This window comes from Streptopelia decaocto, assembly GCF_964273445.1.
Source record: "Streptopelia decaocto genome assembly, chromosome: 2".
Lineage (NCBI taxonomy): Eukaryota > Metazoa > Chordata > Aves > Columbiformes > Columbidae > Streptopelia > Streptopelia decaocto.
The window spans coordinates 11,342,026-11,369,876 of record NC_138655.1 but is presented as its reverse complement, the minus strand read 5'-3'; the positions used below and the strand labels follow the sequence as shown (position 1 = coordinate 11,369,876).

Here is a 27,851-nt window from a genome sequence, read left to right as displayed (position 1 = left end):
ATCTCCCTAATGCTGGTGGGCTTGTGCTATCTCCTGCGACCAGACCTATGACTCTTACCTCTCATCAGATGACGTCTTCATGTCCTGGGTTTTCTATCCCTGCTGAAGGCACCACTTCCCACTTCCTCTCCCAGGCTTGCAACTTCTGTCATGATCTTTCACCCTTCACACAAAGCAAACAAACTTGACTCCTTCTCCCCAAGGACTTGATTGGTCCCTTTCTCAGGGGCTTCTTTGGGAAATCTGGCTGGGACCCGAATGGTGGTGTCTCTCTCTCACTTGAATTCTTTCTTCTTTCTGTCACAACATTTTTTTTTTGTTCACTGCTGGTGATCTCTGCATTCAAGCATTCTTATCTCTGGATCTACTTTCCGTCCTGTCAGTCCAACACAAATATAGTAACGCAGACATTTGGTTTCACTTTATTTCACTGCTTTTTTGTTTTGTAAATCACATTCAGGCTGGTAATCTTAAATGATCTCCATAATCTCAAATGGAGTTTTTGCACCTCTCTGGCCCACAGAGCATCTTGCTACAGACTCAGAAAGGCATAATTTTAAAATATTGACTTTTTTTTTTTCACAAACTTGTGAAATATCTAGAGCATCTGAGTCACATACTCCCATAGCCGAGCCACCAATGGTAAGTCTGTTATTACTGTGCTTTGTATCAACCCTGCATGTCCTATTTCTCTGCCCTGTAGTCACCACTAAGCTACTCTGAATCAGGACCTTAAGAAATTTCCTGCTTCCACTTCTCGGCCAAACATTTTCCCCACAGAAGGATTCATAATGCATTTTTAGGGTTTTAGCATAATTGAGCCCAGCTTCATTAATGCAGCTGTCTTACAAAATGAAACATCTCTGTTTCCTTGTTTATGCTCCATCAAAAGAGGTGTTAGCCCATGTTTTATTGAACAATTTCTGTGAAGAAATGGACAGGTAGAAATCTAGCGACATAATTATATTTGAAAAAAAAATACATACATTCTGGGGAGCAGAATGGGCAATGATGTTAGTATAATCTGCTCCTCCAACTCTGGATGGGGATATTTCCTATACACATGAGTAGACACTGTACTACTCTAACACCTTCCCCCTCTCTATTCTTCATCTTACATTCAATACTGAGAGTACATGGAAGGCAGTAGGAGTCTTTCCAGCAGCCTCAGAAGGTTTCCAGTCTTTGTTTTTCCTCCATTATTTCCACTCACTCCTGGCTCTTAGAGTTTCACCACCATCAAAATCACAGGTGAGTCACCATTGCCCAGAGGTGGGTCACTGTTTGGGGACAAGAATGCATTTTCTTTAGATTTATACAAGTAATTAAGTTAAAATAGTGTGGAGTAGAAATAAATTATAATAAGCACTATCACCTTGTACCATTATTTTATCACGGAATGAACTTGATACTGGTAAATACAGCAGGGAAGTATGTGTAAGGGTGAGGAGAAGAGCCAGTTGTGTCAAATCATTACACCTGCTGCAGAATGAATGGGTGTACACAGGCTTTGAATACATTCTAAATGGAAATTAGGTGGTTTCTAACCTCCAGAGAAGAAATTTTACAAGATAATATCCAAGAAGGTGAAGTGAGGAGAAGACACTGATGCTGAACCTGATGCCTTTATGGGCCAGCTGATGATAGCTTCTAGAAGGAGAGGAGCAGATGCAATGACCCAGCCTTTCCTCTGAGCATCTGAGGTGACTTTGGTTTTTGGACAGTTCCAGCATGAACCTGAAACAGGATTAATCCCTGGGTGAGGGAAGGCATAATTATTGCTATGATTACACATTCTCAGCTGTTTTTTTCTGCTGTACTTCTGCTGTACTGTTTGAGTGGGATGCGTAGTGGTTTGCCCCAGCCTCCTCTGCACCTCCCTGCCTTGCCTGAGGACACCTCACTCTCCAGCTGCCTGTGGGCTGTCACCTCCATGCTGTGCTACCCATGGCGAGCACGTCACAGCTCCCATTGCCTACACTGGCATTTTACCTATGTGACCAGCTTTGCCTGACATGGATTAAGAAGCATTTATGTGATCCCTGCACCAGCAAAGCTGATGGGGCCATGGACAGAGAAGCAATGGCAGAGTGCTGGAGATCAGGAGCCACACTGCAGCCTGACCCCTGATCTCTGCCTCTCATCTTCTTTTGGCCTGGAAATGGCATGCTGAGTCATTTGGCCTTGACTTTGCCATGTTCAACTTGCAGGGCTGAACTTATAGCACTGAAATTGCCTTGTATAAGTGTGCTAAGCTGTCATAAAGATGATTATGCTTTATTGACATGGACTAAGTACATTCAGGTTGTAATAATAGATGATTTTTTGAGTACAACCACTAGAAAGGCTGCAAGGCTGAGCGATTCAAACACAAGACATATCCTATATGCCCACGGAAAGAGATTCTTCATGTTTTCTCCCACAATGAGAGATGCTGGGTGTTATGGAAACGGCAGGTCCCACTGCGACTGCTGAGGCTCCAGCTCTGTTGCTGCTGGGCAAAGCACTTGGTGGTCAACTGTCACCCCCCCCTCTGCGTGTCCCCCATCTCCCAGGAAAGGTGTGTGGTATAAAGGATGGTTTGAGCATTTTTATGGGATCTGGAGCCTGAATTTCAAACTGCAGATCTGCCTTGCAGTAGATGGGAGCAGCACATCCTTCTGCCACTGGTTGTGGAGGTCCCTCCTGAAGCCACATCTGAATAGGCTCCTGTGATTGTGGTCCGACTTCTTTGTGTGTAAACAGGCAGTCAAATGCTCTCACACTCTTTTTCATGGCTTTGTCATGCCAGGAATTGTACGTGTAGATACCCATCCCTCATCACAGAACACAGAGCTGTGCTCACGGCTGTGCTGCTGGCGCTGAGGTGGCACATGGATAAGTCTGTGGCATTGGAAAAAGCAGTATTAATTGGAGCTGATGTTTAACAAAAGATTCCATGTGTGTTTTGCCAAGGAAGAGAGTCCTAGGGAAAAAGGAATGAAAACTCAATTTTCAAGGCTATTTGATACATATTTCTCTCCTGCTCTGGCAGCCAGGAGCTGCAAAGGATCCACCAGGGCCCCATTAAGGGCAATAGCCATGCGGAGCCAGGATAACAACTTTATGCCACCATTCCAAACTCTGGAGTGGGAAATGGATTTGGAGGAAAAAAAATGTGCATTGGGCTGCTCCAGCACTTGAGGTCTCTTCAGCTGACAAGATGATTCTTTGGTCTCACGAGTAACCATAGATTTTGGTCTTTCTCTTAAGTTCATTGACTTCAGGAGGTCATTTATTTAATACTTCATCCCCTGCCAGCTGTAGGAGGGTGGCCCCAAGTGGTGTCCTCCACCCCGCTTCTGCTGCAGCAGGTTGCTGAAGGGTATGGCTTCAATCCTTCCGATCTGGAAGACTCTCGTCTCCCTTACTGTGAGCCCACAAAGCCTCTTTGTCCAGCCCAGCCTTGTACCTTGCTTAAACTGCAGCACCACAGAATTGCAGTTTGGGTTGAGTCACATTTTATACCATAATTTTGTACCTTTTGCACTAGCATTTACTTCTCCTGTAATGACTGGGTTGCTTTTGCAGATCAGCTTTTTATTGCAATATTCAAAGCATCGTAGGGGAGTTAAGAGCATATTTACTATTTAAACAAAACAGCATATGCTATCCACATTTCCAATACTGCCTTGCATACATCACTCTGCCGGATATAGACTTTGTGCAGAGGCTGATTAGCCTCACGTGGCAAAGGCAGCTCCATACTGGGCATCACCACCCATGGCTGGTGCGAACAGGTTGTGCACATGGCAGGAAAGACACACTGCACCTCCCGTGTGGCTGCAAAGGTGCTGGGACAGCAGGAGTTTGGCTTTCCCCCTGGACAGAACAAAAATAGTGGGGGGAGGAAAAAAATCATGTGATATTGAACCTTCTGCTTGCTTTCAGTTGCAGGCTGGAACGGAGGAGGATACATTTCATTTTCACTTTGTTTTAAAAGAAAATAATATAAAAAAGGAAAATAAAACTTGTTTTGTCTGTGTACTGGAGATTTGCTTTTATTTTACTGTTTCACCAGTCTGTAGCCTGTTCTGTATTTCTGATGTTTCTTCCAGCACCTAGAAGACCACAAAGCTACTTTCTCTACTTGTATGTGGGATTCTCGTATCCTTCTGCGATTATTTGGAGACATGCATGATATGTCAGCACTAGTGCTCGGGAAGAACGGGTTAATTCTATACATCTACGAGTTTTACCAGCAAGCTAACTCGCGGAATCGCGGAGATGCGGGACCGCAGGCACCTTCTCAGGTTAAAAGCTGTACAGGCTGCCGTTCTCTGACGGTGAAGCTGATCCCGTTCGCCCGCGCCGCTTGGAGCGGGGCCGACACGCACGGAACGGGGTCCCGCAGCCTCACCACCGGCTGCCCCCGCACCTGCGGAGCGGTTCAATTAATTAATTAATTGCTTTAATTTATTTATTTATCTATTTATTTATTTATTTTTAATTCCGGGGTACGCGGAGCCGCGGGCCGGTGGGTGCGGGGGTGGCGGTTCGGGGCCGCTCGGCTCCGCGGGGTTCGGAGCGCGGGGGGCGGCCGCTCCGCGCTGCCCCGGGGCTGCGGCCGCCGGCGGCGGGGGGCGGTGACGTCACAGAGCCGCTCGCCAGCACAACGTTCCATTGAGCCGAGCGCGTGCTCGGGCGAGCACATGGGCAGCGGGGCCCGCGCTGCTCCGCGCCGCTCCGCTCGGCCCCGCGGCCGGCCCGCCGGACCCCTGCCCGGGAAGGGGGGTCGCGGTGAGTACCGGGACCACAGTTAACGGCGGTGGGGTGAGGGGAGGTTGTTTGCATGTTTATGGTGGTTTTATTTATGATTTCTTCGTCTGCCCTTTTATTTGTATATATTTTTTAAATTTTCTCCTCCTCTTGCTTTATTATTCGTGTCTCCCCGGTGGGCTTTGCAGGTCACGGCGGAGTTTGCAGCTTTCGGCGCGGGGGCTGGTGCAGATGGGGTGGCGGAGCCGGGGTGGGGGGGGATGGATTGCATTTCATTTATTTATCTATTTATCTATTTATTTATTTATTTAGTTATTTATTTAAGCGCTGGGTCGACGGTGGGCTAAAAATAGCCCATTGCAAGCCGAAATCTGTGCGGGTGGGGGAGGCGAAGGGGCTCGGGATGCTTTCCAGCGTTAATAAATCGCGGCGATAAGGGCCGGCGAGGTTCGGGGTCTCGCCGTGCTCCGAAATGACACGGCTGGATGTCCCCATCCCCCCCCCTCACCCCTCGGCCTTCCGCGGCGGCGCCCCGGGCCTTTGCGGGGGGGGACGATGTGGATGCTCGTGGCGTGGGGGAGACGCTCGGGACAGGGAGGTGACGATGGGTCCCCGCGGCTCAGGGCGCCGGGGTTTGCGCTCTCTGCGCGGAAAATGCGCGCTGGCCGGGTTGCGGGGTGCGTGCGGAGCCGGGCCGGCTGCTGCCTGCGTGTGTTTGCGGCGTGAATTAAGCTTTTAATCTGCAGGGCTGAACTGTTTTGCTCGGGCCGTCGTTGATATGGGCCGTCTGATTTGAGCTGGGTGGCACGAGGGCCTGAGGAATAAAAAGGGAAGATTCTTTGCAGGCTCCAAAGACCATTTTTACAAAGGGATTTTTAGGCCATCTTTTCCTTAAAATGCTGGGGGGCTTTCAAGTACAACTTCAATAGGCCGCGGTTTATTTTTATATATAAGTAATGTTGAAATGTTTTCACTGACAATACGTGATGTTGAAATGTTTTCACTGACAGAGTGCTTCAGGTCTTCGGTCTCAATCTATTTAACTGATGGTTTCTGTATCTTAAAATGTCGTGTGGAGAAATCCCAGCAGAACTGATAATTGTGTCTGAAAGATGCTGGAGGCCTTCAGTGAGATCTTTTAAATCCCATTCATGTTGACAAGTTTAGACATGTTTGCCTGCCCGTGTATCTGGTCAGACACAGTGAGTCATGAACCCCATGCTAGTTCCTTTTTACTAATATGTTAAATAATGTACATTATTTAAGTTATTGATTTGGAACAGAAGAGCTTTGCTGGGGTTGTATTAGAATGTATTGGCCATTGCTAAATACAAAGAGCACAATATATTACCTACATGTTATGGCTGTATGAATGGGAGCATTTGTTTCTTCATTGAGCAGAAATACAATCTCGCTAATGTCAGTTTGTGCCGGCTGGTCTGGATTATCGCAACAGCACTCGTATATGATGTTGTAAAATGCGAGGATATTAAGAAAATCTAGCTCTGAAGCACTGACATCACTGTAAGAAGTAAAGATATAGTCTGATATCTAGTTGTGCCTCATAAACATCCAATTTCCTTTCTGCTGTGATGCTGAAAATTATTTAATATGTACAGTTTCCAAGCACGTGGACCAGTAAGATGCTCATTTCTGCTAGGTGCTGCATATCTCTGATGAATACCTGTTTACACCCCAGGGAGTTTCAAGTGATCTTCTACATACTTTGCATCGTTTTGGGAATGCACCTCTATTTTCTCTCCTCTGTCTCTCCCAGCATTATGTCATGAGTCTGGCTTACGGCTACCTTAGCGTTGTTATAATTCAGCCCGTGCCTTTGTGTGTTTTGAGTTTTATTAAGGTAATTAGCTGTACAGGTGCAGTTCGTCAGCCTATGGAAGAGCCTCTGTACCTGTTAGGAGTAAAATATACTGTATGTCTATACATCTAGCATCCCTGGGAGAGGGGCTGTGCCGCTCTGACAGCGCAGGGACAGCCAGAGCAGTGCCAGCTCTGCCTTGGCAAGGCCTGAAGGATTTTGCATCCTTTGCACACTGATGTCCACGCAACATCAGAGCAGCGCTGCAATAGTGAAAATAAGGACCAGTGAAAGGCCCATCTGTTGCAGGAAAGAATGGTGTGCTTGAATTAGTTTGTAAAATGAAATATTGGCTCCCTGGGTGAACATGCATGTTTGGAATATTACTTCGGTGGGAGCTAACAGCTTTCCGAGGCGATGGTGAGTTGTGTCTCCGTTTGTGCAGCTCTGCAGTCCTGGTGTTCTCTCTCTGTGCCCCTGCTGAACCAAAGTGTGGATTTGGGTTTAATTAAGAACTTTATCTGCTAAAATTTTAGCTTATGCTTAATTCTTTGCAAGATTCGAACTGTATCTTCCTGTTTTTAATCAGAATGCTTTACAAAAGCAGCTTATGCTTCCTGGCTGTAGATATTTCGCTAACTTTTATAAGAGGAATTTCTGGCACCCATAGTGCCGAGGTTGTGAAGCAAAGCTAGGGGAAAAAATACTTTATACTTTTAAGATATCAATCCATCTTGTGTTCTTTTGTCACTTTTCAGATGAAGATGTTCAGTGGGTTATTACGGTATCACTGTTTTTTTACAGACCTCTTTCTTCAGGCTTTTTCTGTAGTGATGCTGGTGCAGCTCTACTAGGAATTGCAAGGCAGGGCTTATGACATCTTCATTAAAAATATATATATTTTTCCCCATTGGTCTGTGCACATAATAGCACTGGTAGGCCATGGGAAGGGGAAATGCTGGCTTTTGTGACATGGGAGGCATTTTTGCTGCTTGCAGGAATACCGAGGGCTCATCTTTTTCTCCCAGTACATGAATTAAGTGAAGGCTGGCATCGGGTACCCGCAGCACAGTGCACCGCAGCTGTGTATCCATCAGTTAAGCAGTTCAGGTGGGTCTGTTGGAGCCTCGGCAAAGCCTCTGTGCCGGTCTCGGTGTGTTACTGCTGAAGCGATGGGCACGCCAGACCCCTCGCTGGTGGCCACGGGACGGTGGCGTGTGCTGGCTTGGCTCTGTGAGCCAAGAAGGGTGCAGAGCTGCAAACTGAACTAGCGGAGAGGAAGATGCATCCCTGGTCATGAAGCTTTTGCCTGTTTGCAGCAAGGTGATAACAGATCTTGCTTTGAAGCACGGTGTGTTGTTTTCTGTCACCTCGCTGGCTGGTAGCGTTAATACTGAACACCTGCATAGTTCCTGGCTGGATTTATGAAGACTGAGGAGGGAATAAGGACATAATCTGTCTCTTGGAGCCATTAGCACTGCGTATGGGGTATGTTTTCCCTCATCACAGCTGCATCTGTTCCTGAGCCAGTCTGCCTCCTTATGTAGCAAAGTGCTTAGTGCCCTGGCAAGAAGTATGTCTGCAGCTACACGTTTTATTTATACCTGGAGATGCAGTGCTTGCTGTTTGCTTGCTTGTTGGTACAGTTCAGTGGAGGACGGCATTTTTCTGGAGTTATCAGTGTTGCGATAATGCAGCGTTCCTGAGTCTTTCCTCAGTCCTCTCTCCGGCAAGTGCCAGAGGTTGTTTAAGATGGGGCTTGCTGGTGGTGCTTTTTCCCTATTCCTCCAAGAGTGACAGATGAGAGGCAGTGAGATGGTTACCTGGTGCATTTGCTCTCCTCAGCTGAAGCCATCAGTCTGCAGGGTGACCAAGACTTGGAGACCAGCCGGGTAAATGGAATGGGCTCTATGGTTTGCAAAGCATCCAGATCTGTATGATCAAAATGCCTTTTAATGCATCCCTGGGTTTTATAATTCTTTATGTGGATTCAAGGTATGGATGTGAATATTGGTGTTGAGCTGTATGCTGCAAATCAGGAGCTGGTTGAGTGTCACCCAGGGCTTCCAGGCAGGTTTGTCCCACCTGCTCTGATGCCTGTGCTCTCACATCTTCTCTGCTATTGTTATTTTATATTTGTCAGCTGATACTATGGTTGCACCTCCCATCACCTCGAACGAAAAATGATCCACATGTGAATTGCTGCTGGTATAGTAGCAGCAGTAAATGGCTCTCGAATGCAGCAGTGACAGGCAGAGCTAGAAACGGTGTCTGGTAGACAATTAAAATTAGAAATTATGGCACGGGTCTTTAATTGAAACGGTAGTTAGCCACTGGAACAAATTGCCAAGGGAAGGGATGGATTCTCTTGGTCATTTCTGCCTTAAAACCTGAGTCAGAAAAAGCAGTAGAAGAAGTTTTGTATAAAAATATTGAGTAGATTCCTGCAAACCAGCTCATTAGAAAGTCCCTTGCGGGGAGAGGGGAGGTTTGACTGTGTCCCCCACTATGGGGTTGGGTTGTGTGGGTGTTGGGAGCCGACCTGTGCTGCTGGAGAACAGGCTGAGCTGAGATGGGGTGTGCAGAGTGCCCTGGTGAGAAATAGCAGCCCAAAGCCCTGGAAATACTGTGTGTTTACTGGGGATGGTATCGTTTGTTGCGTGGGAGTGTCACTGCCATGAGATGGTTGGGAAGATAGCGTTTTGTTATCTCTTTTGCGTGCCTTGGTCAGGAATGCCCGGTGCCAAAGTGTGTGCATGGCCAAGAGCTGCAGGACTTTGGGAGCTTCCTGAGGGGTGAGGATGACACCACCAAGGTCCTTACCTGCAAACTGGGGCTTCCCCAGGCGTTGGTCACAGCTTCTCTCCTGGGGGAAGGACGGAATGGCAGAGAAGCCTAAAGAAAGACCCAAAACGCTCTCCCTGTTTTGGGGAGAATAGGTTCCTACCACAAAAGCAGTGCCCAGAGCTGCAGGCTGTTTCCTTCAGGGCAGGTGAAGACAGGAGGTGCGTGGGAGAGGCAAGACCACATCCCATCACGTAGTTTATTAAACAGCTTGTGGAAGCCCTCAGCACAATGTGGGTTGTGCTGGGAACCCCCAGCCTCTGGAGCAGCCAGTGCAGGGTTTTTAAGGTGGAAGACCTCTGGTCCTGTTTCCAGCCCTCCTAACCACCCACCATTATTTTCCCTCCATCACAATCCAGGCGCTTGTCCTTGGCTTTCTCTGAATGTCCTTTTTGTGCTGCATGGCTTCCCTGGATAACTGTTGGTGGGATGCCTGGTCTACACTTCAGCTTTACTGGTGGAGCTGAGCTGGTTGAGGGCTGTGTGATGCCGATAACACCTTTGTGGATGTAGCATCCTGATTCCTTGCACTGATAGAAACCATCGCCTCAGTACTGCTGTAAGCTCTTCTGCATCAGGGGATTTTTGCAAGGTAGCAAACGCTGCAGGTTCAGAGTCATCCAGAAGCAGGTACGGGCCAGCCCCTCTGCTGCCTGCTTATGTACTCCTGGCCTGTGGTCTCAGGACATGTGGTGCCTTTCCTGAAGTCCCAACAACTGGATTTAAGAGATTGCTTGCCTTGCTTTTTTTCTCCCAGTCAGGAAGACTCAGAGTTTTGAACTTTTCACCAGTGCTGCAAGGGCAGCATCCTGTGAGGTCTTGTGTAAATCTCAACTGGGATTGGGGAGCTATTGCTGTGACTCTTGATGAACACTTTGTGTTTTGAGGCCTAGATTTGATCATATTGCAACCACCTCTTCTTGAAAATGTCACCTGAGCAAAAACTCAGCCAAAATAAGATGCATTGCACTGCCTTGCACAGGTCCCTGCCCAGTCAGGGAGTGAGCCCTGAACGCACAAGTGGAAGGGGCTTGCGGGCTGTGCAACGTGTGGGTGGTGCAAGAGGCTGCTGCGTTACTGCCTGTGTAGGTTTAGGAAAGGTGGCTTTTCCTGGCCAGCTTTCAGCCAGGTGCCATGTCCTTGCAGCTTGGTGTTGGACTGGGTGTTCCAGTTGCTGGCAGTGGTGCGTTGCTGACATGCACGTGACGTTGTGTGTGCTGGTTTACGTGGTGGAAACAGCAGCTGTGGGCTCATGCCTGAGCTTGTGGGACATGGAGCAACGGCCACAGCCCAGGCTGTGCTCCAACCCTTTACATTACATCTCTTCTGCATGGAAAAACGTCTAGCATGGGTCTGTCTTAGCTAATATTAAAGTTTGGTAACATTATTATTATCATAATAATTATTATTATTCTTATATTAACTGTGTTGCAGGCATAAAGTTTATTATACATTGACATAGTCATGCCATAGCAGTCTCTAGACGTGATGTACCAAACCCCCTAATATGCTTTGGCTGGTGTTGTAAATAGGTAGTCACACCTATCAGTGCAATGACCTGTAATGTAGCATGCAGAGCAAAAAGCTACCATACATCCTCTTGGAAATATTTAGTAATGTTTCCAGCCCTATTTAAATAATAATGGGTTGTTTATTTTTTTTTCTTCCTAAGAGTAGGAAAGTCTGAAATATACTTTCCCAGAAATGATTGTAGCGGTGAGCAAAGGCCAAGAGCTTTATGCTGCAGCACAGGCAATTGAGATGCTGCTCATGGGTTTTAGACGATCATGTTTGTGATGTGAAGTACTGGATCATTTGATTTACAGGTATCTCACATCTGGCTCTGGTTCTTCTCAGTTTGCTTTTATGGGTGGGGAAAGCTTTACGTTTTTCTTAAATGTTAAAAAGGCTGCTGTTAGATTATATTAAAATACTAACAAAAAAATTATGTGGGTTTGATGTTCCAAATGAAAATAATCAGCCGAATTTATGAGCTGGAAGTTTGGGCTGCAGACCCAAGAGGTTTCTGCTCACCAGCACTTCCTCTGTTTCTGTGGTAACTGAGGAAAAATTTAAAAGCTGATCTTCAAGTCTCCATTTGTGGAACAAGATGGAAGGAGACCCAGCTTTCATGAGTACACAAGATGAGTAAAAAAATATGAATAAGATGAGTAGGTTGAGAGGGGAAGAACGGTGCTGCTCTTTGCAGTCCAAGATGCTGAAGCAGTGAGAAGTTAGTCTTGAAATGTTTTCCTTATCTTGGGTAGTTAGTATTAAGACCTACTAGTCTGCCTTGTTACAAGTGGTTTGGAGAGGTGATAGGGTTCCATTGCTTGGCTCTGGGTAGGATTTGGGGGCTTTGCCCTTGGCAAGCCATTTCTTCTCCTTCCCCGTCCACTCTTCTCCTTGTCTCTTTCATCTATGAACATGTCAGGGCAGATGCTGCCTTTTGTGTGGTTGTTCACAGCGTAGTATGGTAGAGCCCTGATGTCAGCTGGACCCTCAGAGCTTCTCAGAAGTGGTTGAGGTTCTGTACTTCTGCTTGACATGGTTGAAATGACTGCTGTCTTTGAGGGGCAGGTCTGGTGGCTGCAACCAATGTTGCTAGACTGGAAAAAAGCTGCTGAAAGTTTCTCACCAAGCGCAAAATGTTGGAAGTCTGGACATAAGACCTTCCTCAACTCCTGGCTTGGTGTGACAGGTAAACGTGAATACTGCCTTTTCATCTTCCATAGCACTATTGATGGCCATTCTTCTCATGGAGGAGGAAAAGGAGAAGGGAAGTTGGCCATAATTTTATAATTTTAATTTTAAAGATAAGTGTATCAAGTAGAATTTATAGGTTGCTAGGAGGCAACGTGGGTATAATCATCTTTAAAATAGGTCGAAGCCTGCTCAGAGCTTAAGACGTTGCCATTAGCATAAGGCTTAACATTATATTGCCTGATGGTATAGTCTGGACACCACTGTTGGTACCCAGTGTCCCTGTCTTCCTTACAGATCTTTGTGACATAAGAGACCTTTAGCAAAAACCTTATGTTGCAGGATTGTTTTAGAAACTTTTAGTGAATATTTTTCTTGGGCTACTTTTGTGAGATAAATCACAATAAATAGGATTTCAGTTCTGTACATCCCTCTGTTAATTAACTGCGAACACCGCCTCATGGAGCAAGGCAGTATAGGAGGGATTAAACAACCTCAGCCACTTGTGCTGACCCACTGTGACTGGGAGAACTTCCAGGTGGTCTTGCTAATGCATTTCACCTCCCTCTAATAATATCAGGAGTGTTAATATTCTTATTGACAAACACTTGTATCTTGTTCTGCATAGAAAATCTGGATGCTGAGCAGGTAAAAATGCTGTTGCCTCCACCGTGGCAGCAGAAAGACAGCTAAAGGTCATGAAGGTATGAGATACCATCAGGGCCGGCGTCTGGGATGCTGGGAGCCATGCTCTCTTGAAAGTCTTGAAGTCTGGGCTAAATCTGTTTAAGGCCTCCCTGAGTCGTGACAAAGCCTGTAGATCCATGAAATACCACTTAAAACATGAATATTTCATTTGAAGATATTAAGGGACTTCGATGCCCATTAGAAGCTCAGCAGGAAGCTGAGCTCATGCAGCCGTGGTTTGCTGGAGGCTGGGCCAGCAGTGTGGGTCTTCCTGGAGAGGCTCCTGACCACCCTCCACGGTGGCAGCCCATGGTGTCTCCAGAAGAAGGAGCTTAGAGTCATGTCCGAGCCCTCTGGCGTGGCTGGTACCACAGGAGAAGTGATGAGATTGCCTCCTTCCACCAGTCTACACACTGGGAGCCCCACACTGCTTTGCAATAGGTGACCTGACTGGACAATCCAGGCTCAGGTGATCATGGTGCGAAGATGATCTGTAGCTCTGTTTAACCTTTTTGCAGACAGTTGTTGCCAGGGAGCCGAGTTCTTGGGCATTGTTGCCTCATTGGTGAAGAACAGGTCTCTGAACTCCAGCAGTGTAGAAGAGCATGGGGAAGGGGTTAGAGCGTCTACTGCTGCCATGCTGGTTCTTTTGGCTTATGAGACTTGTCCTCACCTGGTCAGTCAAGCTGGTGGGTTAGTGCTTTTGAATTTCTTCTGGTGATAAGATCATCTATAGGTCTTCTTTTGGTGTTTCTGTCATCTCTGGCTGATTAGGAGGTGCAACACCATCTTCCTGGGAAGAGTTGTGGGCTTGGCCTTGACATCCATCGCATCTTGGCTTGACAACAGCAATGACATACCTGTGCAGGCAGCCTGCAAATGGAGGAAGCTCCAACTAGTCCAGAAAGCTGCATCTCATCTCCGCCACAGCATGGGCAGCTTGCAGTGTCTTTCTATGTTGGCTTCTGTTGGATGTACAGATAAAGTCTTGAGGTATTTTTTTCTCTTTTTTAGGGTACTCCCTGCATTGCCTCAGGTAGCAGAAAAACTGCTGATGGCTTTGTGCCCAAGACCATAGGAGCTTTCTGCAAAGAAATGAAGCTCTGCTCTTTGAGGGTCCAGTTTCACATGGACTGGGCAACCCCAGGAGATAAGGACCAACCTCATGATATTCTGCTCCATGTGCAAGGTATGTTCAACTGAAGGTCCTTTTTCTAAACATGTAGCAATGTTTTGTATAATGTTTAAAGACAGTTGAGGAACACACAAGCAAAACAAGGTCCACTACCTCTGGGTTGGAGGAAAGAGGAGAAAGAACATCTGTCAGATGTTGTTCATCACTTAATACAGTACCCAAAAGAAAATTTGGTGATGACTGCAGCGTTTAAACTAAGCATTGAGGAAAATACATTTGACTGTAATTCCAGTTACCTGCAGTGATTTGAGCCTTTTTGGAATATAGAAGTTAGGAAATAGCAAGATTGAGGTTTGTGCCCAGACATCCTTAACTTTGCCCTCCCTTTCCTCTCTTCACCCCTTTCAAACTAGGGTTAATTACCAGGAATTTTCTGCAGGCACAAGACAGGTTTGTAACACCCTGTCAAGTCAAAGCAAGCTGTTTTATCTAGCAGATGTGTTAAATGCTAAACTATTATTTTTTTAATTATGTTTTCTCCTTTATCACCCTGTGGGTGGGCTTATAGATTCAAAGTTAATCTGTGTACAACCCTTGGTTCCCATGTGTTTTGTATGTCCCAAAATGTGCTATTTCAACAAACCAGCAGTCAGAAGAGGAATTGTGAAGTCAAGATCATGATGGACACTGTGGCCATGTTAGTTAGGGGTTGTTCTTTGTGTGGTTTGATGGATGTGGTGGTTCTGATGTGGGTTACTACTTACTACTGGTTGTTTCAGTAATGGGGGATCTTTACACCACCTCAATTAGTGGTTTAAGTGGGATTTCAGAGAACAGGGGATGGGTGGGTCTTCCCTCCTGCTCTGTTGTGGTTGACCCTTTCCTGGCTTCCTGTCTAAAGCAAGATTGCTAGATGTGCCCATCCAGGATTGCCATGTGCGGTGAGATGATGGCATCTCCTTTGGCCTGTCTTCTGCTCTGCTCTGGTCAGCCTGCCTTATTTGCTTGTACTTTCTATCTATATCTTGGTTTTATCCTAGGTCACTTGGTCTCTGGGCCAGAGACTGGCCTTTCTATTCTATTTTTGTTTAATGTGCAGCACAGACACATTTGGTATCTCAAGTTCTTGGTGGTGCTGTATGTAATGCCAATAACTAACAGCACTGAGAGTCCTCTTGGCAGTCTGTGGCTATCCGTGCACACGATGGAGACATGATGGCCATAAATGTGCTGCTGTAGTGTGAATTTTCTTACATGGCTTCTGTGTTTTAGCTCTGAATAGCAGTAAATGTGGGACCCAGCTTGGTACAAGATGTGTACAGAAAGCATCCCTGTGCTGATGAAAACTGTCTGTGCTGACCTGTCAGGGCCAGTGGCTGGTTGTGAAGTCTTTGCTTTGATTCACAGCAGTGTAGATAAAGCATGGTACAGTTTTTCTCCTGGTGTGTGTATGCATATATCTATACCCAAGTAACTTTTATCTGTGTTCTTATATATATGCAAACATATAAGTGAAAGCATCATTGTCTGTTTAGCTCTAACTTTCCTTCCTCCTCCTAGTTTCCCTCCGCTTCTCTTTTTCTGTTCCACTTCGTGTTTGAGTTTTATGCCTGTGGTGTTTTTCATAGGCATATTTCCCTTTTTTTTTTCTTACCTTCTTTCCCCTTTCTTTCTTATTCTGGCTTTTCATTCTTTACCTTTTTGTCCACATGTTTCAGCTCCAAGTCGTTTTATAATTTCTGTGTGGCTCCTCCTTTCTCTCGCCAAGGCAGGTTGGCCAAGCACCCTGTTAGCATTGCTCTACAGCCTGAGAGTTGATGGCCAAGGAGTGGCCACAGCTGTGCCCATTATTTCTTGAAAAAAAAAGGAATAAAGGAGTTGGAGCTGTTCTCATTTCCCTTCTCTCTAAATAAGTCTCAACCTGACAGTTTTGTCTTCCCTTGCCAAAATCCCTTGCTGCATTGCAGCTGGTGTGGACGAGTAGATGCTTCTCAGATCTGATGGTTAAGAATAAAATTGGGGTTAGTGGGCATTGTGCTTCTCCCCTTCACCCTGATCTCAGTGGTGCTCCTTCCTTGGCTGTTGCAGTCTGCACTCTGAGGCCAGGCTCTGCATTCCTGCTGTCATCTCTCTTGCCTTTCTGCTGCTAATTTTTGTAGCATTCTGGCTTGCCCAGGGCTTTTCCACCTGCTGTCAAGCCTGTTCAGGCAATTCTGCCCCTCTGCTCTGGTGAGACCCTGCCTGGGGTATTGCAGACGTCTCTGGAGGCCTCAGCACAGGACAGACATGGACCTATTGGAGAGTGTCCAGAGGAGGCCACCAATATGATCAGAGGGATGAAACACCTCTGCTGTGGGGACAGGCTGAGAGACCTGGGGTTGTTCAGCCTGGGGAAGACTCCAGGGAGACCTTATTGCAGCCTTTCAGTACTTAAAAGGTGCTTGTAAAAAAGATGGGGACAGACTTAGTAGGGCCTGTTCTGATAGAACAAGGGCCAATGTTTTTAAACTAAAGGAGGGGAGATTCAGGCTACACGTGAGGAAAAAAAAAATTTCAAGGAGAGTGGTAAAATAGTGGCCCAGGTTGCCCGGAAAGGTGGTAGATGCCCCATCCCTGGAGACATCCCAAGCCAGGCTGGATGGGGCTCTGAGCAACCTGATCTGGTTGAAGATGTCCCTGCTCATGGCAGGGGGGGTGGACTGGATGAGCTGTGAAGGTCCCTTTCAATCTAAACTATTCTGTAATTCTATGATTCTGCCCTCTGGAGGGATGTGCCGCAGTTTGTGGTGGTCCTGCCAGGGCTGCCATGCCCTGATGGCAGCGGGCTTTGGGGTGCATGAGGAGCAGGGGGTGTGTGTGCGCGTTGGTGATGGCTCCGTTTGAGCGATCTCAATCCCCTTAAGAAAATACCACCCAGGGGGAGCAGGCGGCCAGTGATGGGAGCAGGGGGGGGATCTTAAATGGCGTAGGGGCATGTCCTGCACAGCAGTTCCCACCTCTGTACAAACAGTGAACCCTGTGAAGTGCAGCATCTCTGAGGGGTTGACTCGTAGACAATAAAGATGAATGTTTGGACTGTTTCCGATTATAGAAATGGAAGGATCTGAAATTGGGAAATGCTTTGATGTTGGCAATCTGAAGAACACACTCAATATCACTTGACAGCAGACATTTTATTCTTGGCTGCATCGGCCTTGCAGCAAGCGAGTTGGTTGGGTGGCTTTGCTTGTACAGTTGTTTTTTTTTCCCCTAAAAAATCCCAGGACTCAGCACTGCATTTCCCGTACTGGAAAGCCGAGGCTTCCTGGCCCTGGTTTGCGGCGTTGGTTTCTTCGATGGGTGGCAATTCCTGAACATGCTCAGCCTGCACTCCAGGGGGGGTCAGGTCGGGTGAGCTCTGCCGAGCACAGTTTAGGCAAGTGGATCTGTGGATCATCAGACAGATGGAAAGAGGTTTTTCTTTCTTGGAAAGATGTAACCTGATAAGAATGTTTTAAAGGATGTAATCAAGGTGAATGAACAGAAACCAAACTCCAGTCCGCCTCCTTCGTGTCATTGATACAACACGTGAGGCTTCTTAATGAAATATGAACACTCAGTGTCATGTTTCATTCAGGATGACTCTTCATTTTTTCTTCTGTTTTTTCCTCTTTGCCATGCAGACTGCTTTCACAAGCAGTGCCATGCACCCCCAGCGCCTCTTGACCGAGGGGTTATTTCAGGCCATATTTGTAACTCTATCTTGCTGGTGACCCTTGCAACCAAGGATCACTTAGTGCCAATTTTTAGGGTGCTTTGCTATTTTCAAGACACTAGGCCTTAATCCTATTTCCCTTGCACACCCAGATGGGATATATATTTTTTTTTCCCTGGTTTAGTTTGGCTCAAGGATGGGATGTTTTATCTGCTCACAAATATATCAGTCTACTGCACATGATGGTGGCACCTGAACTTATGTAGTAGCTGCAGCCTTTAGGATGGGACATTGAATGACAATGGTTAACTTGGGGGTTGCAGAGGACCTTGCCTTGGAAAGGATAAGGACTAGGCGATAGCTGGCAGGCAGCTGGGAAGAAACTGTTTTTAAAATCCAGGTCTACTTAATGCAGAGCTCTCACTGTGCAAGTTGCCCCAGATTTGATGATGGGGCTTGTGCTGCTGCTCGCCCTACATTTTTGGGTTCAGATGTGATAGACTTGCTGTACTGGGGCAGATATTTTTCTTAGGCAGCATCCTTTCTCTGGCCCTGGTCAAAGGCAGATGTTTCAGAAAAAAAAAGAAGGGGGTTGAAGTGAAATAGGTGACTAAAAAGTAGCCAGATCATGAGCTCGGGTTGGCTTGTGCACAAGTCATGCCTGCCCACAGGAAGACTTGGCGATGAGTTGTAGGTGGCAGATTTCAGCTAGCTTACAGCATCTAAACAAATAAATCTTTTTTCATTCTCCCCCCCACCGGTATCTAAGTGTGTGGCCTTTGCTACTTGAGTGTCTCTTTTAAGCCGCTAAAAAGTTCTTCTAAGTGAAATATGTTTCTGTGCTACAGTTGAGAGATAAATATAGCTGGCGAATTGAAAGAAGGCCATAGTATGTGTTATGTTGCCTTACCCAGCATTTTTTTTTCTTCTTTTTGTGGTGATTGTGTGCTAACTCAAAATGGAAAAACTCCTGAAAGGTGTTATTTTTGCTGTTGAAAGAAATTACATGCCAGAATGCCATTTGCTGCCTCACACTGCAACCAGTGAAGGATTAAACCTCCCACCCCTCTTCTTCATCCCAGGGCCATGCGTTTGGAAAGCAGGCGCGTTTGTGGCTGAGCCAGCTCTAATAATAATAATAATAATAGTTCGGGTTGAGAAGCACAGTGCAGCCTGTGATTAGCAAAATAATTATTATACAGTGTATAAATTGAGAGGTGGGTTTTTGACATGGCGAGAGGAACACATGCTGCAGCTGCCTGGGGAGTCAATTGTCTCGTGTCACCTTGTTGATGTTCTCCATGTAAAACTGGGTGCAGGAACTGCACAGAGCAGAACGTCCTTGTAAAATGATGATTGCTTTTGCATTTTTCCAGTAAATTCTGCTGATGAAGAAGGAGCCATAAAAACTTGTAATAAGGGTTTTACACTGTGCTCTGCTCCCCAAGGTAATGTTAGTTTTGTTATTTTGTTCTTTAAGTTTGGATGCAGTTTTTGGATATGTCTTCTCTGCTTGCCAGAAGACCAGACTTTGACTAGCTGTTGGCATTAGGACCTAAAAAATGAGCTAGGAAACCTTCCAAAACTTCTCCTTCTTGGGTGCTGGTTCAGATCTGGGTCAGCAGGATCTAGGGAGAGGTCGCTATTATACAACGCTGCTCTGACATGTGCAAAGCCAAGTTCGTAGGCTCACAGCTGATGACTCGTTGCCTTAAAATCTAATCTGTCCTGCTGCATAACAGTGAGCTGGTCATTTTATGCATGCTTTCCCCTCTGTGCTCCACAGCAAGGGCAGGCGGCAGTGCCGGAGGGTTGGAGGTGGCACCTTGACACACATGGGTGCAATTGGCCATCATGGGTGCAGGGTTTTGGGGCAGAGCTCACCCTGGGGATCTGCACATGCATGGCCGGGATGAGGGTCTGTTGGAACTGATCCAACCCCCAAAAAAGATGAGCAGAACTTGGGAAATGGTTCCTAAGGATGGTGCTGGGATGAGCATCCCCAAACCTGGGCTGTGGATGGGCCTTGGCCTGGGCTGCTGCCCGGGCTATGTGCCCTCCTCTGTTTTGAAATAATTTATCTGCAAATAAATATTGTACCAATAGAAAGAAGTCATTAATGAAATAGGTTTAAGCTAAGATGGATACAGGGTACTTTTGTGGGTTTACGTCAGTTTAAATGAAGCCTGTAGATCTCTTCCAGACTGCCTTAACTATTTGCACAGGACTTGTACAAATAGGGCCCTGATTTTCCCCCATGATGCTTGCTACCATAATAGACAAATAATAATAATTTTAAAAAGTGCCTTAATTAGGCTTGTTTTACTTGAGGCAGACAGGTATGAGTGTATCCTTTGATCATTTCCAACCCTTCTTTTTTTTTTTTTGATTCCTTGTTTTTCCCTATATCTCTTTTGTTGACAATAATCAGAAGGATGTCTGTTTTCATGCAGGTATGTGCATGTGTGGATACACATACCACACATACACATGCACACACCTGCTCTTTTTCTTTATTATAAAATATGTATATTTTTTGACCTGTGTTACAGACAACCGATATTGCCTGCAGGCAACTAAACAAGCTGTTAATACCACCATGTAAAGTTCAGGAAGGCCTGGTGAACATTTTTCTAATAAGAGGGTATTCTGGTCCTCTTGATAATCAGTCCCCCATTGTAAACTCATTTTGAGTCACAGGTTTAAATCTTTGTTCCAGTGGAAAAGATTTTTATGGACAGGCCAAACAAGCATTAGACTCTGTTTTTTTTTTTTAGCAAAGTTGCTTAAAATAGTACAGATTCTGAATCAGAAGAGTGACTCCAAGGGAAAAGAGAAAAGTTTGAAACAATACAAATCATGGCTTGGTGCCAGAAACCTTTTGTCTCACCCCGGCCCTGGTAGAAGTTTGGCAGAGGCAGCAGGCTGGGTTTCCTCGCTGTGAGACACTGCATGCTTGTGATTGCTCTGTGCACTTGGTTTTCCATCTTCTCTGCTGGTGGTCACCCCCCCTTTTATTTTCAGGATGCCAGAAAATTACTTTTGATGTCAAAAATATACCAGTTTTATGCAGATTGATTCCCCTGCTTTCCGTACCCCTCCTATATTTGCAAGGAAAATACTTTTCGGGAAGATGGGCCAGCATTTTGGAAACATGGTGCCCCTGTGATTTGGGGTTTCTACCTCTTTTTCCTTTACCTTCTTCCATACTGCGAATAGGACATCCCCAAACAGCTCTTCCTACTGGTCCCTCAGAGCTTATCCATGACCTTTGTTTTCAGTGCCTGGGATTGCCATGGCAGCAGCAGCCCTTGGGATTGTGATTTCGTCATGATAGAGCATGGCGTTGAGACACACCTCGGGGAGGGGGTGACTCAGAGGAGTCAGTGCCCAGGTCAAGGTGAGCTGGGAAACCTGTCCCGATTGTCCAGGGGTGTAGAGGATGCTCCATACCTGGAGCACGGTGGCTTTTGCAGGCAGCATTGTAGCAATGAAGCTCAGGGCTCTTACATCTCCTTTTTTTCTTAATGCCTGAGAAATCCAGTATTGAAGAGCAGCGTGCATCATTTTCTCCATCTCCCTCTTGTCCAGATGCTGGCAGAGCAGCCAGGTACCCCTCATGGGTGGCATCGCCCTCATGCCTGCAGGTGATGGATGCGCTCCGGTGCTGCCCCTTCCTCCTCCTCACAGGTCCTTGGTGGGGAACCTTCTCCAGGCAGGTGGGAAGGTCTCTCCTCTTGTCTGGCCCTGGCTATCTCAGTGCAGACCTCTGCTTGAGTAAACAAGAACTGCACTTCCATTGCTGTTCTATCGCACAGGAACGGCAGCTGTCGTGTAAAGAGCTTTTACACCATGCAGGGCATGTGCACGCTCGCATTTCCATTCCTCAGTCATGGGTTATTCCTTCGTTCCCCTGACTGATACTGAGGCATCTTTCCGAAATTAAAAAGTGACAGCGATCTTAGTCTTTTCCTTAAAACAGTCCCTGAGCAGGGAGGAACAGTGAGGTTAGCATCTGGAGCTGACGTATTTATTATTGATGATGCCTTTAAATGATTAAACCAATTTTCCTTGCATTATTTAGGGGAATTATGATATTCATCATTAATGGAAAGACATCTGGGAAAATGTGTGATTCACACTCATAAATACCTTCTCTCCTCCTTTTGTTATTAGCTGGCTGTCTTCTCCCAGCTCTTTCTTGTCCTTTCAGAGTCAGTGTTTGTCCTTTTGTCAGTACCTCCTGCTGCCTTCCCCGTGGTGTTGGTGACCCGTCGTTATGTAAGGATGAGGTGTCTTTTCTTCTAGACAGGTAACTTGCAGTGTCCCCATCACTTAACTTAAAGGAATGTGGTAATCCAGGTAAGGAAGTAAGGTTTAGAAACTTAAGTATGTTTGAGAGCTCCTTCTGGCATATGTTATTCGGATTAATCTTCTTTATTTTACTGCCAAGGATAACTGGAAGCATGAGCAACCCTGGTGTTAGGTGTGCTTGTCTCCCCATGATATGATGCAATATTGCATATGGGTTTTATTGTAAAATGAGACAATGTTAACTGCTAATTTTGTGGTGATGGGTTAGGCTTCCCTCTGCAGAAGATGAGAGTCTCTCTGTACCAGTTGCTTTTACTGGATCCTTAGGTCATTAAAGCACATTTGTTTTTCCACACAACAGAAACACTGTTTCCAGGGTGCAGTTTTAAACATGAAAATGTTCTGTTAGCTTACCTGCCCAACAGGACATCAACATCCATCTGTAGCGCTTGTGTTGACCTCAGTGTAGTAAATTTAGTCTTTGAAGTTAATTGTCTTAAATCATTAATCTAAAAGTTATTTTTTTAAAGAAGAGGGTGTTTAGATGGAATCCTAATTATTGATACTCTTTATTTTGGCTGAAACTGTGTATGTGCCTTGTGCAGAGTCTGATCGTGGGAGCTGAGGGGGCAAGAAGAGCATGAGGTGTCTCCACGCTCGTTTGGGAGATAGGAACCTCAGCTCCAAGGGGTGTGTGGAAAGGGTGAAAACTGCACTTTGAGTCAGTGTCTTCCTCTAGAGCAAGGGTGTCAAACTCATTTTCACCAGGGGCCACATCAGCCTCACGGTTGCCTTCAAAGGGCAAATGGAACTACTCCTACATTTATACAGTCCTAAAATTACATTCAGCCCCTTGAAGGCAACCACGAGGCTGATGTGGCCCCTGGTGAAAATGAGTTTGACACCCCTGCCTTACATGGTCTTTCTGAGAAGAGCGGGGGTGGCAGGAGCAGGGACCTCACAGGTGCCTGGCAGCTTGGGAACAGAGTGATTTTGGGAGCGGGCCTGGAGGAACGTCTCTTAGATATTTCTGTACTCCGTGTTTTGCAGCCTTTGGGCAAGCTGTTGAACTCCAAGGCACTTGGTTCTGCAGGGCACCGTGGTGGTATCTGGGGAAAGGAGGCCCCGCTCCCTGGCTTTTGCTGCCAATCGGTTCAAGTCCAAGAACATAAAGATTTATTGTGTTTTTTTTATTCCTCCTAATCTCTCTACAGAGTCTCTGTCTAATGTCTTACCCATGTTTGAAATGTGGAATTTATGTACTGCTATTGTTATCCAAATGCAAAGAGGCCACGACACTTTTTGTTTGGTTCAGCCCAGCCTGGATCACTTTGTGCTCAGTGTCCTGACTGTGGGATGGGTCTGTCCAGGCCACGTCCTCTGCAAAATAATGTTTTTCCCCTATTTCCTCAGCAGTCTGTACTGCAGCTACAGCTCCTTTTCCTCTAAAAATCACAAGTGGGGTGCAGGCTGTGTGGGATGCTTCTGGAGGTCTCATTCCCTGCAGCGAGGTATCCTTTATCACCTGCGGTGTTGAAGGTTCAAAGGAGGCAGAAAGGATGATCTGGCTAGCTAGAAACCCCATGTGGCTCCCCTGTCTTGCTTCTGGATTCCTTTGCAGCAAACTCTGACCCATCCCGAGGGCTAAACTGGGTCCTTTCCAGTTAGGCACTGCTGCTGTGTGGGATGTTTCTTGTCACCGTCAGGCAACCGCCTCCTCTCTGAACTTGCACCCCTCTCCTGATGTTTTGCTCGGTGCCTCCCGAGAAGCATTTCATAGCCAGCTGTCCCCTGTGCTGTGGATAACGTCCCGTTTGTCTCCGCTTTCGGGCTGCGCCTGCGCTCACGGCCGGTCACGCGGCTCCCACGGGGCTGTGCTGGTGCTGAGCATCCGCGCGGGCGCGTGGTCCGGGCGTGCAGCGCTCAACCCTGCGGCCCCCGCTTCAGCGGGGAAAGAGAGAGAAAAAAAACCCTGAATTCTTCACTGCTGACTGCAAAGAGCAATTATTTAGTGGGATTTCAGGCAGAGGGAGACCAAAACGGTGAGGCTGCTCTGAATCTGAGCCGTGAGGCTGCACTGGATGAATCATGGCGGAGTGGGGGGGGAAATTATCTCTGAGTCATAATCCCTAATACTACAGAGCGGATTTGCTTTGCGTTTTTATTTTGTGTTCCTACGTGCTGACTAATGTGGAGAGAAGCAGCGAGAGCCCTTTCTCTGCTGTTTCACCCATGAAGAATGCAGCCCTGTCTCCCCCCTCCATTGCTTACCCGAGCGTGGTGTCCCCCCCCACATCCCAGCCAAGCCCAGGCCCCGCAAACCCACCCACTGTCCAGGCACTGCTCCCCCTTCTCAAAACCCCCAAATGCTGGTTGCTGCAGGTTGGGAGCCGGTGGTTTCCCAGCGGAGGGGACATGCAGGGGGGTGACACCACGTGCCAGCAGCTGTTTGTGCCCCTGCCGTCTCTGCCAGCGTGAGCGGCAAGGGGGGGCACCCCTGAAATACCCTTGTTTTGAAACAAGCACCTGCTCTTTGAGCTTCCCAAAATGATTTATGAAGGGGGTTTTAATATGGTGATGGCCGCCCAGCGCCCACAGCTCGGTGATATTAATACACTGAAGTGAACTAGCTGTCATCTTCCTGGAGATGTTCCTGCAGCTACCTGAGTCTAAGACCCCAGGGTACTTAAAAATCTATGTCTTTTTACAGGGTATCTGTTTTTTGACATTTTATTTTGTCAGCCAGTTCTCACTGTGCTTTCGGGTTCAGATGGCACCATGATTTTTACTCTGTTAAATTGATTTTGATTAGATCTCCCTCCTTAAAACACAAATATAAAATCAGCGCCCATTTAATAAAACATACCTGTCCCTAGCCCTTTCCTTGCACTGCAGGAGGGCCAGGGATGAGCTGTTAAACCAAGTCCCTGGGGCTGATGCTGTTTGCAGAGGCAGCAGCATTAAAAGGCAGGGGACATCCCCAAAGATGTGACCGAGAGACCGTGGTGGCCACAGGGCGTCAAGCTCTGAGGGGAGCTGGTCCCCCCAGAAACGGTAGCTTCTGCCTTGAGAGCCAAGTTTTGCCTGTCTTGTCATTCTAATTGAGTAGGTTAATTTCCTGGATGAAATAACTGAGTGACAGTAATTATATTACCAGTATTAGCTGCTGTTTTAGGCGCTGTATGTGTTTAAAAACATTTTTGCGTATTTCCTTTGCTTGAAGCATGCAGGATTGAAGACTTAATGTGTGGATGCACACCTGTACTTGCACACACAGTGAAAAGAGGTGTGGGCGATTTAGATTTCAGTGACCAAAATGTTCTTTTTGCCTTACAGTATCCTTAATTAATTTTTCATTACTCCGGGTATTGGTGTTAGCATAAATGTCTCTCCCAAGAGAAGAGCTGGTAGCATCTCAGTCCAGAAGTGGCAGCTCAGAGTTCCTGATGTTGGATCTGAGTTTCACTGCCCCTTGGGTTTCCAACACCTAAAACTGCTCGGATGGAGTGATGATCCACACTATTAAGTTTATAGGTTGGTGTGATTTTGTTGTTTTGTTTTTTTTTTTTGCCTTGTGGAAGGTTCTTTTTCAGTTCCCTGATGACATTTTGCTAACTCCCTGTAGGAAGAGAGGAGGTGGCGTTTTGGGGAGCAAGGGATGTTTGGGGGATGCTGATGTCACCTGCAGCAGGTGATGTGATCCACTCCCTTCTGCTGCATGCAGCTCTTTTGCTGGGCAGCCAAAACTGGCTCTCAGAAAAAAATAAGCTTCAGAAAAAAAAAAAAAAGGCTTTTTTCTATTGCATTTTATCAGCATAACTACGCTGGTTGGGGCTGTGGGTGTATTCTGAATTTTCTTTTAATTTTCTTTTCATCATTTTACTGGCTCTTGGCACATCTTAAGTATGGATCAAACCAAGGCAAATGTGAGATGCCTTGGTTTCTTGTCTGCAGAAAGGAGCTAATATGCCTTTGAGTGTGAGGATGGAGAATTTGCAAGTCTCTGGATATGTATTATTTTTTTTCGTGTGTATGAGATTTAAGGGGGAAAGGAAGTCTTTGGATAGTGAAGTGAAATCTGTATTTTTTAAATACTAAAGCATTTGCCAGTATGCAAAATTCTCACTGATTTGGTATTTAATTCCTTGCTTTTTTAGCCATGTTACGTGCAGTGATGCAGATGTTGCAGTAAGTGCTTTTGCTCTGCTTTGCTGTCCTGGAACACAGACAGACCTTTTCCCAGTCAAATCCAGCATCTTAGCATAGGATCACTCTCCCAGCACGCCGGATTGCTGCCTTCAGTCGCTGTCTCGGCCAGCCTGCTTAGGCCAGCCTGCTTAGGCCAGCCTAGCCTGCTGCTGTGATGTGACTTGTGACGCTGTGATGAGAGCAATCCCTGGCATATGAGCAGGCAGGGAGGGTGGTAATGCTTTGAATAAATACCCATTGAGCTGAGCCTGGCCAAGCGGCTGAAATGAGAATCGGATTCCCTTTGGAAACATCCCCTTGCCTTAAACTAAATCTAAATAAGATGGAGACACTAATTAAATTCATGCACTCCTGGATGTAGAAGGGGCTAAAGACGAGTGCGTGAAAGCAGGTGACACAGTCCCAGCAGCTTTACTGGGGGGGATCGCATTACCGCTGCGAGGCTGTGATAGAATGAGGGCAAGCTTGTATAAGGTGCCAACATTTCCTCTTTGCTTTATATTTGCATAATTGCTTGTGCTTTCACAGGGCTCCGTGCTTGCAAATAGTTGTCCAGACATTAAGTAATCCTCAGCATCTTGGGGCTGTCAGTGGCTGTAGTTTTTTGCCTTGAAGGGTGGGGAGGCTTTGTGCTAGATGAGGTTTGTTGAAGATGTAGTTCCTCCAAGAGATTGGCACCTGGCTGCCAGCACCTGGGACAACCTGGCTGTGTACAGCAAGACCTGTCTAAGCTCAGGCTTGTTATATTCCAGAGCAAACGTGGGTGCCACCTTAATCTGGATTAAAAGCAAAACTCTGGGTTATTCTTGAGCAGCTGCAACTGGAACATTTTTAGGGGATATACCCTATGGTTTAATGAGCTGGGTTGGCTTTGGATTTGTCCCCAGCTGGTTGCTCCCAGGCTTTATGGAGGCTGGAGAACCTGTGATCAGACTTTTCCCTGTGCCAATGAGGTGTATTTCAGTTTAGGTAAAGCCCCTGCAAGTAGAGACTTCAGCCTTGTAGGAAGGTGAGGGTGTCCTGGTTGGTACGAACTCACTGGTCTCGTGAAAACCCATGCAGCTCTGGACTAAAACCTCACGTTAGACGGCACTGGAATACAAGAAATGAATCTATTAGCATATCCTCGTAGTTGTATTGGAGCCACTGGGGATGTCCTGAAGGAAATGGTGTCACACATTGGCAAGGCAGCAGCCGCGTTTACTCGCTTAACTGAGACTGGGTCATTGGAAAGCTGTAGCTGAAAGGCTAAACTATGAGTCTTGGACTTAAAAGTAATTTTTATCTAAACAGATGGACCTGAAAGCTGCCAAAGTATCTGAGCGCCTTTGAAAACAAATGTCTTAGAAGAACACTGAGCAGTAATCTCCAAAGACATCCCAAAAAAGTGATGGAAGTATTTGGGAGATAAGAAACCGGAGGGGCTGCTGGATGGTGGGATGGAGACATGCTGGGAGGTGGTAGGGACAACCCCTCTCCTAAAACATAGTCAGACAGAGAGGATTATATGGGATTTATCATAGCATGCATGTGAAAAGAATTCGGTGATAGACAGGAGTGGTGGATCCTTGCTTGTCATTCACGTGCTGGCGAAGGGTAACAGAAATCAGACAGAGCAAGCTCACTTGAAAGCTTTCTGAGTTCTTGTCCTTGAAGGAGTGAGGTAATCCCTCCAATATATGGCACGC

General features: G+C 46.5%; 1 long non-coding RNA gene across 3 annotated transcripts in view; it reads left to right on the top strand.

The window, feature by feature from the left end:
- Positions 1-4,668: 4,668 nt before the first annotated feature.
- Positions 4,669-27,851, top strand: part of LOC309437070 — a 73,302-nt gene continuing 50,119 nt past the window's right edge. For all 3 annotated transcript variants that reach the window (XR_014183482.1, XR_014183483.1, XR_014183484.1), the window contains exons 1-2: positions 4,669-4,779; positions 13,826-14,000. This is a non-coding gene — a long non-coding RNA (uncharacterized lncRNA). The remainder of the gene's footprint in view (positions 4,780-13,825; positions 14,001-27,851) is intronic.